This window comes from Lissotriton vulgaris, chromosome 6 (genome assembly GCF_964263255.1).
Source record: "Lissotriton vulgaris chromosome 6, aLisVul1.2, whole genome shotgun sequence".
NCBI lineage: Eukaryota > Metazoa > Chordata > Amphibia > Caudata > Salamandridae > Lissotriton > Lissotriton vulgaris.
In genome coordinates, this window is record NC_141694.1 from 697,497,183 (window position 1) to 697,516,870 (window position 19,688).

Here is a 19,688-nt window from a genome sequence, read left to right on the forward strand (position 1 = left end):
CTTGATCATTTATTTGGACGACATCCTCCTTCTGGCGGATTGTCCAGTCAAGCTGATGTCTCATCTGGAGTGGACCATCGAGCTTCTCCAGTCCCTCGGATTTCTAGTGAATGCTCCCAAATCGGTGCTACACCCCACTCAGGTGATCGATTTCTTGGGGTTCAGGGTCAACTCCCTCACATGTCAACTTCTTTTGCCCAATCAGAAGATTCGGTACATCAAACGGGAATTGACTTCCGTTATCTCGAGTCAGACTGTGTCATTGAGATCGTTAGCACGAGTTGTCAGTCTCTTAGCTTCTTCTCTGCAGGCGATCTTCCCAGCTCCGCTACATTACAGAGCGTTGCAGCGTCTGAAGATTCGTCATCTTCAAAACGGTCTCCGTTATTCAGATCAGGTTCCTCTCTCGGAGGAAGTGAGATCGGAGATGCAATGGTGGTTGGATCATATGGAGGCTTGGAACGGACGAGCCCTATTCGGATCCACGCCGGAAATAGTGATTGAATCGGATGCCAGTCGTTGGGGCTGGGGAGCCCGCTGCGGTCCGATCTCGACGGGAGGCCGTTGGTCTCCCCAGGAACTCTCGCTCCACATCAACTGTTTGGAGCTGCTGGCGCGTTCCTTCGCGATCCGGTGCCTTTCACCTCTTCAGTCCAACTGCTGCATACTTCTCCGGATGGACAATGTATCAGCAGTCCGGTACATCAACAAACAGGGGGGGACTCGGTCGAAGTTACTGGCGGAGATTGCCAAAGAGTTTTGGCATTATTGTCTGCAACACAGGATCACGGTTATTGCGGAGTACCTTCCTGGATGCCACCATCTAGTTGCGGATTGGAACTCGAGGTACCTGAAAGACTTCAGCGACTGGAGGCTCCATCCTCGTGTGTTCCGCCAACTCCTTCGGGCTTGGGGCCCTTGTCAGATCGACCTCTTTGCGTCCCGCCTCAACACCCAACTCCCGCAGTTCTTCAGTTGGAGGCCGGATCCGGAGGCTCTTGCCACGGATGCTTTTCTTCAACCGTGGCCGAGGTCCCTGTGTTATGTGTTTCCTCCATTTATGATGATTCCCAGGATTCTGGCTTACACAAAACACTACCAGACGGAGTTGATTCTGATTGCTCCTCTGTGGAGGGCTCAGACGTGGTTCCCAGTTCTCCTGGAGATGGCTTGTGCACTTCCATTCATTCTTCCTCAGAAGTGGAATCTCCTGTTAGATCCGCTTCAAAATCCGCATCCCCTGATTCAGTCAGGCTCTCTCCTTCTTCTGGCGTGGCGGATTTCGGGGAACGCTGGACGGTCCCAGGCCTTTCTGCAGACGCCAAATTCATCAGCAACGCCTGGGCCCCTGGTACTCACAAGCGTTACAGAGGCTCTTGGAAGCGTTGGAGGGATTGGTGTGCTCAACGGCAAGTTGATCCAACATCAGCTGATGTCTCTTTAATGGTCAATTTTTTGGCATCTTTGTCTTCTTATGGTTTGGCGTATCGCACGGTGAACAATTTCCGTTCTGCTATTTCTGCGGGTCACCTTCCAGTGGACGGTAAACCGGTCGGGGAGCATCCTTTAGTGGCTAAGGTACTCAAGGGTATTCGCCTTGCAACCCCGCCACGTCCCAAATATGTTTCATTGTGGGACGTGTCTATTGTTTTGCGTTTTTTGGAGGCTTGGCCGCTCAATTCTTTATTATCCCGAAAACAACTGTCGGCCAAGCTTACTATGTTGTTGTGTTTGGTTTCATGCAAACGGGTGTCAGAAGTCTGGGCTCTGGATCTGGCCGGGCGTAGTTTTACCCCTGAGGGCGTCACGTTTCGTCTCTCCAGGCGTACCAAAACTAATACCACGGTTATTTTTTACCCGTCTTTTCCTGCGCATCCAAAACTTTGTGTTGTTCAGTGCCTTAAAGATTATGAGGTAAGTACATCTCTCTTTCGCTCTGATATGCAAGGCCAAACATTGATTGCGTTGAGAAGCCCTTTCGCCCCGTTACCCCGGCTACGTTGGCTTAGATGGGTACGGTGGCTCATGGCGGAAGCTGGCATTGATGTGTCTGTGTTTGGGGCTCATTCTGCACGAGGAGCCATGGCCTCTAAAGACTGGTCATCTGATTCTGTTTTCAAGACTTTTTACTTTAAGCCTATTGATAATGTTGCTTCTGTGGTGGTGAATAAGCTTTAAACAAGCATGATCGGAGCCTCCTGTCCTGCAATAGAATTCAAAATTTGCAAACATTCGTGACAAGAATTTTCAATTCTATCAAGGACAAGGAGGCGAGGATTGTATTTACATTATTGTTACTGATAACTGTTCAAGCATTGATTCATGTTCAATTGTTACCATTGATTGTTTTTCTACCCACCCTTCTTTGACATGTTCCTGTGTTTACTGGATGTGTATTACGGCTCTGTGTCTCTTTTCAGGATCTGATCCCAAGTGACGTCTCTACAGTGCGGCATGGATATTCCTGCCTTCTTCTTTAAGGATTGTGTTTCCTGTTTTTTCCTTCGGCCATTGCAGTGCTGAACTTTCCTTTGTTGCCCTGGACTGGGGTTTGCTGTTTTTTACCTTGACTTTTCATGTACTATTTTCTGGTATCCTGGAATAACTTCTCACCAAAGAAAGAGGAAGTGGGATTGTCTTCATGGCTATTTATATTACAGACTCTATGGTTGTTACCCAAGTGTTTCTGGGTAGTGTAGTTTTACTTGGCTGCTGGGCATTTCTAAATAAAGAAATGAGACTAGCATAATCCTCGCCTCCTTGTCCTTAATAGAATTGAAAATTCTTGTCACGAATGTTTGCAAATTTTGAATCCCGACCTAAGAGGATATGGAAAAAACATTCTTCTACCATTGAAATTAAACATTACGGAAAAGTTATCAAATACTATGATTGAGATTATGGTAAAGGACAATCATAATACTGGTCCTACAGTTGGTCCATTATCCACATTAGATATTAAAATACACTACACATCTGTCTGTCAGGAAGAAAAACAGTGTTCAGAATAAACAACAATGCAGAACAATACACAGTCATCAGGTATAATCCAGGTACTTCCCTGATAATCACGGAACCCCGTTCTCCAATTCCAAGAATCAATGTAGAACACTTCCTAACCCCCCTCCCTCCCCCGGAGGGAGGGGGTTAGGAAGGGTTATCCCCCTTGGAACGCCAAGGGGGATAACCCTCGCCTCCGCCGCCTCAATAGAATGGAAACTTTCCTTCATGTTTACGAGGAAATTTCTCATTCTATGTCAGGACCAGAGGCGAGGATTATGTATTTTTAAAGCTTAATTACCACCAGAGCGGCTGCGTCTTGGATTGATTTAAAATAAAACTTCTTAAAAGTGAAATCAGAGGACCAATCCCCCGCAATCATGATATCTTCCAACCTAACCCCTACATGGACAGGCTTGGAAGCCATAGCCCCCCTAGTGGATTGAGCCCCAAACTCACTGGTATCAATGCTAGCCTCTGTCATGATCCAACTCACCCACCTAGAAATTGCCGTTCCCCTGGAGGCCGAACCTCCAATGTCAAGTCTTCGTAGGCCTGCAGGCATCTGACCACACACAATCTAGGAGCAACACGAAAAGATGGATATGATACCGACCTGGTACTAGTCTTTCCTTCTTGAGATGTTGAATGTAATCACTTCCGGGGTTGAGATTCTATCCCATAGGTCTAATGCCCTCACATCGGATAATCTCTGGCACAAGATGAGGCAGAGCAGTATTGCCAACTTCGCAGAGATTTCCTTCCTGGAAAGATATTGCTTGTCCTGCCAGGATGACAGCAAGCGCAGGACCAAATTGACATCCCAAAGACCTACGTAGCGGAGTTCGGGGTGCCAAAAAATCCTGATACCCTTGAGAAGTTTCTTACCTAGGGATGTTCCCCTACCGCAACATTATTCACCGGAATATGACCCGCTGAAATGGCTGACCCGAAGAAGTTGATGGTACAATAAGTCAATCCTTCTTGAACAGCTCCGCCAAAAAGTTTACTATGTCAGTAACGCTGGGACCCACAGGGTCCTAGTGTCTCTCTACACACAAATGTATCCATCTCCTCCTAGCCGATCTATACCTCTTGGTGGTCCCAGGGACCCATGCCTGTTGGATATGGAAATCAGCTCAGTGCGAATGTCTGATGTCTTGCCAGCGTCTCCTGAAGTCCTCCATGCCATGAGATGAAGATGTCCCTGGAGAACTAGTAGATGATGCTAACCCAGTGGGTCCAACAGGATCTCTGCGGATGATGGTAGTCACACTGAGTTGGCCCATGTCAGCTCCAGAAGAGGAGGGAACCATGCTTGAGATCTTCATATCAGAGTGACCAGGATCAGCGAGGCCTTCTGGCGTCGGACTTGTGCTGCTACCTGCTGGATCAAGAGAAAAGGAGGGAAGGCGTAGGCCTGTTCCGTCGACCAATCCTGAAGGAAGGCAGCTACTGCCTCCGCCCGGTTCCAGTCTTCAGCTAAAGTAGCGAGGCAGTTGAGTGTTCCATCTGGAGGAGAACAGATCCACTTGGCAAGGACCCCAAAGTGCAATCAGGTGCCAGAAATACCTTTGGGTCGAGTCTCCAGTCGCTGGCATCCCTGAGATATCTGTAGTTTCAGTCCGCTACAGAGTTTTGCGCCCCCAGAAGATACTCCACTATTACAGAAATCTGTCGTTGGAGGCAGTAATGCCAGAAGTCCTTGGCTAGTTCCGCTAGGGCTCGAGATTGGGTGCCCGGCAGCCGGTTAATATATTACACCACTGTCATGTTGTCCATCCTCAGAAGAACACAGCACAATACTCTGTCCCTCATAAGGGATCAGCAAACGAGCCCGCTAGGAGTTCTAGAGAGTTGATGTGGAGAACTAGTTCCTCCTCCTTCCATCTGCCTTCCGTGGAGGTCAATCCACATCTGGCACCCCAGCCCAGATGACTGGTGTCCGATTCTATCACCAGGTCCGGGGGTGAGCTGAAAATTGCGCGACCATTCCATGCCTCCATGGGGTCGATCCACCATTGGAGTACCATCCTGGCCACTGGCGTCAGTGTCACTAGTTCGGAATACGTGAGTCCCCTCCGAACGTGGGACGCCTTCAGACTCTGCAGGGCTCTGTAGTGGAGCGGTCCCGGGAAGATGGCCTGTATTGAGGACAATAACAAACTAACAATCCTGGCTAGTTGACTCAAAGAGATTCTGTCCCGGCTGAGAACCTTCCTCAGTTATTTCTTGTTCTTGGAAATATTTTATTCTGGTAGATTCAGGGTCGCTACCTCGGAGTCTATGTGGAAACTCAAGAATACCAGGCACTTGCGTGGAACCAGGTCTGACTTCTTCTGGTTGATAATGAGCCCCAAACTCTGGAGTAGGGACATGGTTGGTATTCAGGTGAGCCACCAGACAGTCTTGTGACTGGTCCATCAGAAAAATATCATCCAAGCAAATGATCAACCTGATGCCCAGTGTCCGGAGATGTTCCACTACTGGCTTGAGAACTTTGGTAAAGCACCAGGGTGCTGAGTACAGGTCAAATGGGAAAGTCCAGAATTCAAAATTTGCTTCCCCAATTCGAATTGGAGAAACCTGCAATGATGGGGAAATATGGGGACCGAAAGGTAGGCATCTTTGAGATCGAGACGCACTAATCAGTCGTCCTGGAGAACTAGATCCCTGAGGAGGTGGATCCCCACCATCTTGAAGTGGCTTTAAACCAACCACTTGTTGAAGGACCTGAGGTTGATGACAGGGTGGAATCCCTTTTCCTTTTTCTCCACCAGAAACAGGTTGCTCAGGAAGCCCCTGGGGTGATGCTCGGAAGAGCATATCATGCCTTGGTCAGGAGGTCCCGAACTTCCAGATCTATCTCAACCAGGGGCTGGGGTTTTATTGCTTGGACAGGTGTCCCATAGAATTCTATGTGGTACTCTTGCACAGTCTCCAGAACCTAAGTGTCTGCCATATTATCAGCCCATCTGTGAGAAAACATCTGCAGTCTCCCCCCAAACGAAGAGGCAATCACAGAATGGTGCTTACTATTGTATCCACTGTTGTTATTGTGGGCCCCTCCATGGGCGCGGCTCTGCCGCGGAAGGGGAAGAAGGTTCCTTGAAGGCCACCCTACCAGCCATTGTTCCTTCTTGCCTGGGCTCTGTTAGGGCCTTGATAGAGTTGGCGGCCAAAAGAGTGACCCATGCCTCTTCCAGTGTCACGCCTACCAAACCGCTACACATAAATAAAGATGGCCGCGCCGCTGTGCGCATGAGCGAGAGGGTCAGGCATTAGTCAAAAGCCGGTCTTCCTTGAATTCTGACGCTTCGCGCTCTAGTGTTTGTGCACCTTTGCGTCACGTCACTTCCGCTCACAGCCTATCTCGCGTTCAGTTCCTGTTGATCGTGTATTCCGCGCCGGTACTCCTTTCTTCCTATTATGACACCGGCGATTCTGATGACCTGAGCCCTTTGATGTTCCTAAAGGTATCACTGGGGCTTCGTTTCTGGCAATCTTGTTATTGCACCGCTAGCGTTTCCGCTCTGGAGATTAAGAGTGGTGCTAGCATTTTTTCCTTATTCTTTTTTTTCCCTCGGCACTGACTTGGTTTTCTACTTTGCCTCCTGTATCGGACTCCCGCTTGTTGCTCCCGGTTCCGCCCGCCAGCCAGACCTGGTTCCCGTTGGCCGGCCGGACTTGGGTAGAGCGGGCGTGGGGTCTTATTTGAGGCATTGTGGGACTTGTAGTCTGCCTGAGTTACCCTGCATTTAATCCTCCTAAAATCTTTACTTATTGTTTGCGGCATCTACGGACCAGTCTTTGGTGTGTCGGAATTGGCAGGGTTGCAGCTGAAGAGGCACAGAAGATCTGGTACAGGCGCCTGGCGCTATTTATGAATGCTTACACTAGTGTTATTGTTCACCTGTGTTTACAAAGAATCTTTTTGTGATACAGAGACCATCCTCAGCCCAACACCTCTTTTCAGCTTCAACCATCTATCTTGCCATTACACCTCACATTAGGGTAAGTCCTGTAGTAATAGATAGTTTCCCCTAGATTAGGTACATACACCCTTTTCTTATTATCTTTGTCTTTTCTCCATTTAGAGTTACCCACAGCAACGAAGAATGAGAGAGTAGCTGTGGCAATGTTCGAAAAGGAATCTTGTCTAATATCTATAGGTAAAGTGACAGGGGAGTTGAGGAATTGGGAAACAGAACTAGGTGTTTTTTTTTACCTTGTACATTGTTCATTGTCCCTTTTTTCCTTACAGTGCCAGTATCCATTGTACAGAGACTTCCGGTCCAAGGTGTCTTCTCCCCTCCTTCCCTTGTTTTGTTCCCTCCTTTCCCTCTTTTCACCCCCACGTGCTACGGTCTGGTGGACGTGTCGGTGTTGAGGGGGAGGGGCTGGGCTTATCATCAGTTCCTGGCACTCCTGTGGAAATAGCTGGTGGATCCTTACATCCAGCCCCTCCAAAAACCTTCCCAGGGAAAAACTTTTTCATGGACGCCTGGGTCTTATCAAAGGTTGAGAAAGTTGACACAAACTTCCCTAACTCTTTTACAAAAGGGTCACTGAGGAGAGTGCCCTGGACTATAGGGCCTGCCTCTGAAGACAAAAGCTCCCCCAGCTTGGGATCTATTTTCAACAGAAGAGAACAGCAACGTTCTGCAGAGAGGGCACAGTATTTGGCATTGCCAAGGAGGCATACTGCCCTCTGCACCCACCCAGCTACATCGTCCGTGGAGAGAGGTTGCCCTGAGTGCTTTGCCTGTTCTGCCAGCTTGATCATTTTTGTTAGGGGTCCCACCATGTCCAGATGCTTGTCCTGGCATGCCCTCCAGGATCCCTCATTTTTGGGATCCCTCATATACTTGCCGAAAAAGGTGCAGAGCTTGGTGTCTATCTCGGTGGTTGCTGTGACCTTGTCAGTTAGTGACAGTCTGAGACTCACTGCTCAGAGACAGGCCCTCGCTTCCCTACTCAGATACTGGTTGATCTTACTTCCTACGTACTCCACCACCTTCCTTTAAGCGACACACTCCGCGGAGCGCGGTCGATATATATCCTATGGGTCGAACATATCTGGAGGGGTAGTGTCCCCCTCGTACGAGTTAGAGTTTAGGTCAAATGAGGGTGCCAAAACCTGCCTGGCACCTGGATACCGCCTGATCATCCATGTCACCCTCCCCCAGGTCAGGGAATCCCTCCTTGGGGGTCAAAGTCTATTGTGACAACGTTGCCCATTATTCTGGATATGTTTTCCTCCTGGTAGGGATGCTTTCTTGAGGTGCGCCCACTCTTATGGAAGACTTCAGTCAGTAGGTGAAAGCCCTCCACTTGCCACATTTCGCGCTTGCCAGCCTTGCATGCAGGGACCGAGGTTACCCCACTAGGCCCATCCCACCCACCCCCAGGATCCCCGTGCCCTTGAAGTCCTGGGCATACAGTTTATCAACGCTGTCCTGCAGGGGGGCAAGCACCTGAGCAATGGCACTGGAGATGAGCTTGTCCAGCCCTGCAGGAAGTCGCTGCTGGGGGGGCATTCCTCAGAGGCAAGTGAGGGCGCATAATCATGGTCCCGCTGGGACTGCATTATATGGAAGGTGGGAGCACTATTACACCTTGTAAAAGTTAGCAAGGGCAGCCCCCTCGCCGTGGTCTGATATATCTTGCTAGTGCAGGAAAAATTTCTAATGAGTCTCAGGCTAAAACCATGAAGAAGATACAGAACAAATATATAATTGGGCTAAGCCCTTCCGTTGCTACCACAGCACGGTGTCAGGCCAGGCGTTGGGAGGGAAGCAGGCACTGAGCGGCGATCTGCTCAGATTCCCCCAGCGCGATGCGACCACAGGAGCGCTGACAAGCGGCTCTGTGGTGCGATGAATGCGCTTGAAAGCATGAAAGGGCGCAACCTAGCACACCCGTAGTAGTAGAAAACACACTAGGGCAACGAAGCTTACAGCGCTGAGAAAGTTGTGCCAGACGAGTGGCATTGCAGCAAACGCGCTCTCAGAGCCCACCACAATAACAAATAACAATATCTATACTAAATCAATCAGGAAGAAGGAATTTACGCGAGTTAACAGACAAGTCAGCAGTGATGAAACTAGCACCAGCAATGACAAAGAGTGGATGCAGAAATACAAAATGGCTCTCTCCCCCACGAAAACATTCAAAAACATTGGACAATAATTAGTCATGAGAGAAAACCCTGAACACCCTGATGACCAGAGCATAACACAAGGAATTGGGGCTAGTAAGGCCACAAGGCAGTTACACACGGTCTTTAGTTACAATAGTGAATTAGTCTTTCATTCCATCTTTTCTTACTTTCATGGTATAGATTGGATAACTATTTGTATCTAAGGTATAGGACAACTCCCAAGGATATTTATAGGGCCCGATTCACAGAACTAACTTAAGACAAATCCTAAACTTACTACTTTTGGTATTCACAGAAGGCATTTAGTAGTAGTAAAGTTAGGATTTTGACTTAAGACAGACTTAAGACAGACTTAAGAAAAACTTAAGACAGCCATAAAACAAACTTAAGACAAACTTAAGACAGACTTAAGTTAGGATTGTGTCTTAAGTCTGTCTTAAGTTTGTCTTAAGTTTGTTTTAAGTCTGTCTTATGTCTGTCTTAAGTTTGTCTTAAGTCAAACTTAAGACAAAATCCTAACTTGTTTAAATGTGGTAAAACTGGGCACTTCTATATGGTATGTAGGTGTCAATACTGTATAAATGTGGTGTCTGAGAACAAAATGGAGAACCCACAAGAATCTGTGGAGAAAGAAACCAAGATTTTGATGATTGAAAGTAGTGATAAATGGGGACGTGGCTAGAGAGGCCAGCATGGTGGACGCTCTGTAGCGAAGCTCAACACTGAAACCCCTTAATCCAATATTTATCCGTTATGCTTCCAGCCCTGGACCAATTACATTGAGTCTCTGAATTAGCCCTGATAAGAGGAGTCACCCCGAGAGGAAACTGCAGGGGCATCGAGAATATCCACAGGCAATTGACCAGTAGAACACCACTATGGCATAGTGCTGGGTTAAAAGAGGTGTCCTCGCTTCAAGGTTTTTCAGGTTGGGAGACCACAGGTGTGGAGAGACTGGGATACGTATGGAGGGAAGAGGCCCTACTTCGTTTAAAGATCTCCAGCGGGAGTTTTTGGCTGGTAGAGGCCCAGAGGTTCCATCATCTGAGACTCAGGCATGCACTGTTGACACAGCTGAGGGGCAACACCTCCCTTCCTGACTATTCCCCACTGGAGGACAGGCTTCTGATCGACCCTATCCGCGAGAAAGCAATTTCCACAATCTACCATAAACATATGAACAATCTGCCTGACCACTTGGCAGCCCTGGGACAGGCTGAACGGACGACCTAGGCAACATAGATGATGAGGAGTGGCAGGAGGCCCTCCAAGGCTTGCGCGAGATAGCAATACGAATGCGCTTTTGCCTGATCCAGCTCTGGATTTTGCATCGCTCCTACTACCCCTTGATGCTGTTGCACAAGATTGGCAGGGCACCATCACCGCAGTGCATCCGAGGTTGCCAGAATGAGGGCACATTCCTCCATATCTTGTGGGAATGTCCTAAGATAGCGCAATTTTGGCGAAGGGTCACGGCGATAATGGTCTGCTGATAATCAAGGGGGGAGTGGTCTGGCCCAAATATGTCACCATATGGCTTGTGCAGGCAGCGGGACTCGAGAAACGCAATATTGCTAGGGGTTGGAGGGCACCGCGTCCGGGTTGGGGGGCACCGCGTCCCCCTTCAGTGACAGACTGGGAGAGGGACATTGACTGGTGCCAGAGAGCAGAAGAAATGGTATATAAGATCAGGGGTTGTGTTAAGAAATGGGAGAAGGTGTGGGCCCCATGGTGTGCTTACAGGAGAGTGCTGGAGAGCCAGGTGGACACGAGAGTGGCCCCAGACGTCTGGAGAATAGTACTACTTTAATGATGTTCCTTATATATTGCCAAGTTAAGTTTTATCCCATCCCGTCATGTGTCCGCCAAACTCTTATAAGAATTTCCCCAATGTGCATGCTGTGGAAAATGTTAATATGTTGTCTACTGAGCGTGTTCAATAAAAAGAGTGAAAAAAAAGAGAATATCCGCAGGCGAACTGCAGACCGGGCAGGCCGCGTGGCCCGAGAGAGAGACGTCATCAGGCAGCGGCCATCTTGGACCTGTGGGGCTTTGTAAGGACCTGAGGGGAGGGCAGTGCAGTGTGAGCAGTCTGTGTGACTCGCCTGCCTCGACTGCCATACATCACGCTTCACGCTGGGGTGGGGTCCGGGCTCCCCTCGCCGTGATTGCTGTGAAGACCGTCAGCTTTGCGCACTGTACCTGATATGTGGTGAGGCCTGCCGGCGCTGGCTTTCTCTCTAACTCTGGAGTCGCTGATGCCTTGTGCCCACAACATGAGAGGAGGGGGCCTATACTGCAACTGCATGAGTGCCACAGGACATCTGGTCACCCCCCAAGGAATTCACAGAGTAATGGGAGCAGCCTGGGTGTGGCCTGGGATCCTGAACCGAGGGTTGGGACGTGGAAAGATGCGAAGACGAGTTAGCCCTCTTTCCTTGTGAACCAGTTCTGCATCGGGGCAGACCTGGATGAGGAGGCCCCCCCTTCCTCAGCTACACATCGCGGTGAAGCGGTGTCCACATCTGGTGTCCCAATTGGTGAGGCCAATCTCCCAGGGACTTGCTTTGGGGTGGAGCGGACCACTGTTTGGTCTTCTGGGCCTGGTCTGTCTCATGCCTGGATCTCTCTGGCTCCGGCAAGCAGTGCTTGGACCCCGACCAGTGGAGAGGGCCTATTGAGGTTCCTGTGAACACTCCGTTAGTTGGCGCGACTACGGGTGTCACATCTGTGTGCCTTCTCTTTCCTCCTCGACTGTGGATACAGGGATATTGAGATCCGCATGGTGCTGTGGGTGGACATTGAATATAAATCTGGACATTGAAGTGCAACTGGGCCATGAACATCTATTACAACCACAGCCAATACAGAAGTTGCAGCCAACACCCACCACTATCTACTGTTTGAAGTGAAGGAACACTGCTCTGCCCTACTGCCTGGGGCTGCTCGTGCTGCGCTTCACCCTAGAGACGATCAGTGAGTGCAGGTAGGCCCCTTTACCTGTGAACTACACACTAGAGCTGTCCTACAGACTTTGACTAGGACCGTTTAATTAGAACATGTGCCCACACCATACTAGATATCATTTGGCCTCAGAAACATTGCAGGCACCGTAGGTCCTGTCGGATCACCTACCAAGGCCTGTTGGCATTGTAGCCCTTGCTGCTTGAATACCCTCTTTGCATCAAAGGGGGGGAACTCTCCAGCTTCTGGTGCCTTTGGATTTATGGGGGGTCGCTTGAACTGCATGGCATGGGAGGGTCAAAATAGTCCTTGCTGTTTTCTGGCCGCTAGCTAGAGGTAGATGTTAGAGAACACAGAGCAAGCGGAAAGGCGGCTATCATACACAAGGTTGATGTGAGAGGCCATTATCACTGGAAATAAAATTGACACCAGATTCCTCTCGAGTAGTGTCTTCCGGACGAGTAAAAATGGCTTAAGATAAGAATCCCAAACCTCATAGACAAGGCAAGCTGGACCTATATGCAAAATTGGTGAACCCCCTGATGGATTCAGAGCAGAAAGCCCCAGCCATACCGAACAACTCAGCCTACTATTATAAATCCAATCCTCGTGGGAGGCACTTGAGGGATGCATCGGGGAAGTCCAGTCTGAGGTGTCTCTCCTACAACAGGATCTGTGAAATGTATCTGAGAGGGTCACCATGGTGGAGGCAAGAATTTTAGAGGTTGAAGGCATAACCCATGGTCTACAGAAGGAAGTCTCAGAATTTGGAGCAGTGGAAAAAGACCTCAGCTGAAAAGTGGTTGATGCAGAAAACCGTGCAAGAAGGAACAACCTCCGTTTTGTGGGCTTCCTGGATGAGGAATGTGAATGTTCTTGGTAACAAGGTCAAGAGAGGGCTGGTAGCCAGCTATATTAAGAGACACAAACCAAATGTAGTCCTCCTACAGGAGACCCATCTATGAGGCACTCATTGCAGTTTCCTAGGGAGAGCAGGCCTACACGACATTGACGGATCAGGTTTCACTTCGGGATCCTGTGGAGTGGCCATTCTAATCCGAAAAACTTCCCCTTTTTACATAGAGGAAACATGGGCTGATTCAAGTGGGGCTAATGTGGCAGTGAAGGGGTTTTGGGGTCAAAGAGTTGTTAATTTGATCAGTGTTTATGCCCCTCCAAGACTTCAAAATGTGACACTAGAAGTGGTGGCAGGGATATTGTTGGAAGCAGGTTCCTCTTTACATATTGTTGGGCGCGACTTTAATGATGTAATCGACCCAAACCTAGATCGCACTAGCCATATAAAGGGCCCACAGAAAGGGACGGTACTGACGAACTTTGCGGCTACCATAGGCCTCTCAGGCCTTTGGTGTAGACACCACCCCATTGATCGTAAGTACTCGTACTACTCTGGAGCCCACTGGTGTTTTCCAGATTAGATTACATTTTTGCACCAGCAGGTGAAGTAAGAGGGTTGGAACGAGTTGAGTACCTGGCCAGGGGTCTGTCAGACCATCCCCGCTTTGGCTGACGCTTGGTACGCCGAAGAATAGAAGGACGATGACTTGGAGATTAAATGTCTGGGAACTCAGGAACGCTGAGGTAGCCAAGGAAATTAGAGTGGACACAGAACTTTACTTCATTGAGAATAAGGATTCTGTATCATCCTCTATGATCCTCTGGGAGGCTTATAAGACAGTACTTAGAGATAGGGCACAAAATATAGCTGATAAAATGAAAAAAAAGGTACATGAAATGGAGGAAGTGAAAGAAACTTTTGTGGAATTAAAGGGGAGGCTCATTCAGATCTCACTGTTCTGAGTAAGATTGCAACACCTCATAGAGAATACCAGTCATTGGCGCAGCAGGAAACTGGGACCATGATCCTGTCCCAACAATACCATCTTTACAGCTCTGGAGACAAAGTGGGGTGGCTGTTGGCCTGGTTGGGTAGGAAGGCAGTTGAGGCTAGATGGGTGACTGAGATCATAGGAGAGGATGGAGACTCCTTTACCACACCCCAAGCTATTGCAACCGAGTTCTCAATATACTATGAGGATTTCTAAAAGGCACGGCCCTTAGCGGATGCCACCCAAGTAGAGAAATACCTGTAGGAAATCATGGTCCAAGCTTTGTCAGGCGATGAACGTCAGACCCTAACTGGAGAGGTGAGATTTTCAGAAGTCTTACCCGCCATTGCTCAATAAAGACTGGGACAACCCCGGCCCGAATGACTTACCAGAAAAACATTTGAAAAAGAACACCAGAGTCCTTGGTCCACACCTACATAAGATGTGCAGCTAAAGAAACAGGAACTCTCCCTTTGGATCTCTGCTGTGTCGCTATTGTAGTGATTCACAAACCAGGTAGGCCAGCAACACAATGCAGCTCTTACCGTCCGATATCCCTCCTTAACACCAAGACCAAAATACTAGCCACCATCTTGGCTAACAGACTGATAACAGTGATCAGTGATTTAATACATCTGGATCAATCAGGTTTTATGCCAAAAAGATGGACCAGATTCATTCACCGCAGACTAGACTACTGGCTTGAGGTATTCCGAAATAGAAAAGATCCCCACATAATCATGTCACTAGATGCTGAAAAGGCATTTGATGCTGTGCATTGGCCCTTCTGAAACAGGTATTGGTAAAGTTTGGGTATAGTCCCAACTATATTGCCTGGATTGACCTATTCCATAACAACCCATTTGCTAGAGTCAGAGTGAATAGTGAGATGTCAGCTAAATTTCCCATAGAGAGGGGCACTAGACAGTGGTGCCCCCTATCACTCCTTCTATTTGCCCTGGTGTTAGAGCCCTTTGCAATTATAGTCAGGTCCCACTCGAGTGTAGTGGGATTCAGAAAACTGGAGGGAGACTTAAGTGATGAACGAATATCGTTATATGCCGTTGATATCCTTCTCTATGCATCTAGACCAACGGTGTCACTCCCTGCCATATTACAGATATTTGACAGATATGGGTTGCATGCAGGTTATCAAATTAATTGGGTCAAGTCCAGTCGCTACCCTGTGGGTGGCCCCCTTAATAGGCAGAGCTGTCCAGGAAAGCTGCGTATTGACAGGCGGCAATTTCAATATTTGGGTATCTATGTGACCTCTAACATTGAAAATAGTTTGGATCGCGATATTTAGAGATTAATTCAAGATTTCCATGAGGGGGTAGAAAGATGGAGAATGCTACCGTTGACGATAATGGGACGAGTGGCTATGTACAAGATGATGTCACTCCCAAAGTTCCTATATATCCTTCAAAATACCTACCTTAAGATCCCAGAAGACGTGTTTACTAGGATTGACAGTGAAACCTGAAGGTTGTTGTGGAATGAGAGCCATCCCAGAGTGGCACTGGGGACACTGCAGAGAAAACAATATAACAGGGGTATTTCCCTGCCCAACATCCGGGCCTATTTTTGGGTAGCACACTTAATTGTGGTCATTGACTGGGGATACCAGCCCAGAATCACCCAACCTATGTGCTAGAGAGGACCCAATTTCAGGCTCACTCATACCTACACTAAATATGCGGGATAAGGGGGCCATATAGCTTGTTGACCGCAACTCAGGTGACCATTGCCGCATGAAAAGGGGTAGGAAGGTTAACAAAATGGGACAAGAGATTGTCATGGGAGACTCTCCTGTGGTTAGGAACATCCTTAAAAGAATTTGGAAAGTTGAAGGGCCTTAGGAAGTGGGACATAATTGGCATCTCCAAACAGGGAGATCTTATTGAAGAGTGTATACTGCTCTCCTTTAGCTCCCTACAGTGGGAAACCATCTACACAACACCCAATATTATAAATAACTGCAACATGCCTGGAAGGCAGAAAAGATAGTAGTAGGGGACCCTTAGAAATATGCTCCACTAGAGGTGAGGCCCCTCCAAGGGGAAATAGATGAGAAGGTGATATCGAGGACATATAAGACTATCCTAAATAACATTCCTGATACCCCGATGAAACTGAAAGCAACCTGGGACAAACAAAGTGGGTGAACTTGACTTCATAGACTAGGAGGCGTCCTTGATGCACCCAAAAAGGTAGCAATTAAATTCTGCCTGCAACTTGTCAATTTAAAGTCCTCGACAGAGTGTATTATGCTAGGGCCCACCTTCATAGATTTGGTAGGGCTGCAACACCCAACTGTCTGCGATCTGGGGACGTGGCAGGGTCCTTTATGCTCACTATATGGTCTTGCCCAGAGGTCATCTTATATTGGAACAATATAGTGGAGGAACTAAACAAGTTTTTGGGAGTCATCCTACCAATGGACCTTAAATTCGTCCTATTGGGGATACCCAAAAAAGTAAACGTGCCCAGGAGTAAACTCATTGTTAGCAACCTGGGAATGGTGGTAGCGAATCAAGACATGGCACAATACCGGGGAGCTCCTGAGCACCTACCCTCAGAGAATGGAATTTGGGAGTGGACCTCTATATGGGAGCTGAAAGTGTTATATATAAGACCACAGGGTGCCCCAGAAAGTTCCACAAAGTGTTGGGTCCCTGGCTGAATTATTACAATATAGATATGAGTGGAGGGGGTGAAGAGCCATCAGTCGCACAATGTCCCTGAAGGATACAAACGTGGACTTAAGAGCCTTAGATCCACAGGAGCTGTGTTATAGAGAATATGCCAATACTGAACTGTAACATTGTTCTACCAAATAATCTGTATGTTCTACCACACGTAGGTTTGTTTATGGGTGTGCTGTATTGTAACATGCCATGTTTAAAGAGAAAATTCAATACAAATATTTTTTTTTAAAAGAAAGCGGTCATAAGCATATAAGTGATATTGATGTTCTGCTTACTGCAGTGGATGCGGACCCATGTAAAACTGACGTGTGAAATTGCCTTCGATGGAGTCAAGTCACTGTTGTTGATTGATTAGGAATCACCTTTTTCATTTCAGAATCATTTTTCAGCGAGCATTTGAAGAACAGAGTTCTTGAGAAACATGACATGAAAGCATATGGTTATAGAAAATCTAATATCGATATCATTGGTTATTTTGTTTCTTTTATTTCAATGATATTTCATACAAGTTTAGGAAAAATGTGTGTCATCAAGAATGGCCAACATGAACTAGGATGGAGGCACCAAGGAAGTCCTGGACTTTGTCTTGATCCTTCTGCTTATATGGCTATTAATTGTGTGTCAATTCAGCTACCAATTATTTAATGTCTTGTTACAAAGATATATTTTGGAAAGAGATGGATATGGTAGAAGGTTTTACGCATGAAATCAAATTGAAAGGTGGAGCACATCAGCTTCAGGACGTTTCACTGAGTGGTATAAAGGACCTCAGTATGGACCTGCAACAGTTGCAAGTCGATGAAGTTAGAGAACCAGTAGATTCCTCTGAGTGGGTTTCTCTTATTGTTTCAGTGAGTAAAAAATCTGGTTTCTTGAGGTTGTATGCAGACTTTAAGATCACTTAATAAGCACATTACAGTAGATTGGCATACGCCACCTAAAAATAAAAAAATTACTAGCTCAGTTAGAGGGAGCAAAATATTTGACATCTTTAGATCTTAAGCTTGAATACCAGCAGATTGTGCTGAAAGAAAGTTGTAGACGTCTTAAATTTTTATCACGCCTGATGGAACGTACAGGTATGTACATATGCCCTTTGGACTAGCCTCGGCTGCGTCTGTTTTCCAAAATCTCATGCTTATGCTGTTCAAGGATATGCAAGGAGTTATGGTGTTTCAGTATAATATTTTAGTATTTGCAGATTCCATAGACTTGCATAAATGACAGTTGTCACAGGTTTTGTCGATTTTTACAGATTAGGGGAACGTGTTGTGTGGCGTTTTAGGTTCCGAGTGAATTTTCCCGATTCATGCCCTTATATAGGTACAATTCACATTGCCCTAATATAGGCATAGAAATCAAGCCCTTATTTAGACATAGCCCATGCAAACCAAATACAGGCATGGCTACTTCCACCCGTTCCAAACGTCACAACGATTTCTTGGCAAACCGGCTTAAGCAGTTAGGGAACTTCCCCTTGCTTGAATATTGATTTCTCCAAGAACTCAGGTAGTTTTACAATAAACGAACTATTCCCATGGGGTTCATTATGACGTTCTTATGCCCGACTTTACGTCAAACTATGGCATTCCTAAACACCTTCAAGGTATAAATATACCTTCACTTGCTATAGCAAACTACGGTGGTTCGGAGCAGTTCGACTATCTACTTGCCCGACGGAGCTCGGTACAGCAAGTGCCGAAGGAAGCTGACTCTCTAGCTGGCGCACTGATCAGGAAGCTGCCCTTCTCCTGTCGAGAATCCATCTCCAGTGTTTCCGGCTCCCCTTGCGGGGTGTTGGGAAATCGAGTCCCGAGACTGAGATACCAGACCTCCTTCATTCTAACTAAGGTATGGAGCTGATTAGAACCTAGAGAAACCTTTGGTAGATTCTTGGCGAAGAAAACTAAAACCCATGCTACACAATACTTACTTCTCCCCGCGTACTAGACTTAGGTTAGGTACATTGGGGTAGGCGTATTTTAAAAGCACCAGTTGAGTATTTTTAGCCTGTGTATTTATGTATGTATTTTTATATGGCTTAGAAACCATACAATGCTCTTATAGTATTATTTTATAATATTGTTCTCGCTGTACGCATTATACTTTGCAGTCTGCATAACGAATGTAGCAGTTCACTTCTCTTGCATGAGAAAGAAGACTGTTCAATAAACCTTTTTATTGAAAACGCCCATCTCTCTATTTCTCTGCAACTCTGTAGAAACGAAGCATGCACGATTGGCTGAGTGAAATACTTATCTATTGTTTCCGTGACTCTGAGAGATATATTCTTATTCTTGGGAAACAAAGTTGTCATGTTTATGGGGTTGTCCGAAACTAATTCCTTCTTGTGAATTAGAGAACTTTTCTAATGACCTCTGAGCTAGCTGGGACTCACTATTAAGTTTAGTATATTCGATAGAGACCTAGTTGACCTCAGTCCTACGTCAAATCGATAGGATATATTATTCCAATGCGCAGAGCCTATTGGGAATATAGGAACTACACTACATGGCGCCCAAAGTTTGGTAAGGCACTAATTTACCGCTAGATAGTAAAGTAACTCAATCGTGCTTTTTCAGAGACCCCTTTTTCCCAAAAAAGTCACCAATAGACGTCTGGAGTAGGTAAAAGGATAAAATATCTGCCATAGCAGAGTAGGACGTAAAATCCTATGTCTTAGTTTTTGGTCTGTTCAACGTTGAAGGATACAAGGTTCCGAAATATTGTGACCTTATCTTTGTTTCCTTGAAGCTTGCTCTGCAAACTTTTAGTCAACAAAATGACAGATGACAACACCAAGCACGGTGGAACTGAAGTAAATCCAGCAGCTTTTTACCTAACAGGCTTTAATGAAGCCGATGATGATGCTAAAAGCATTCCTGAAAATTTAAGGAAAACCATCACTATAAGACTTATAAGAAATGGCCTATCATCAAGAGGTGGTAGGGTAGTTTTGTGATAGAGGCACATGAATATCACCAGAGAGAGGTATTCTAT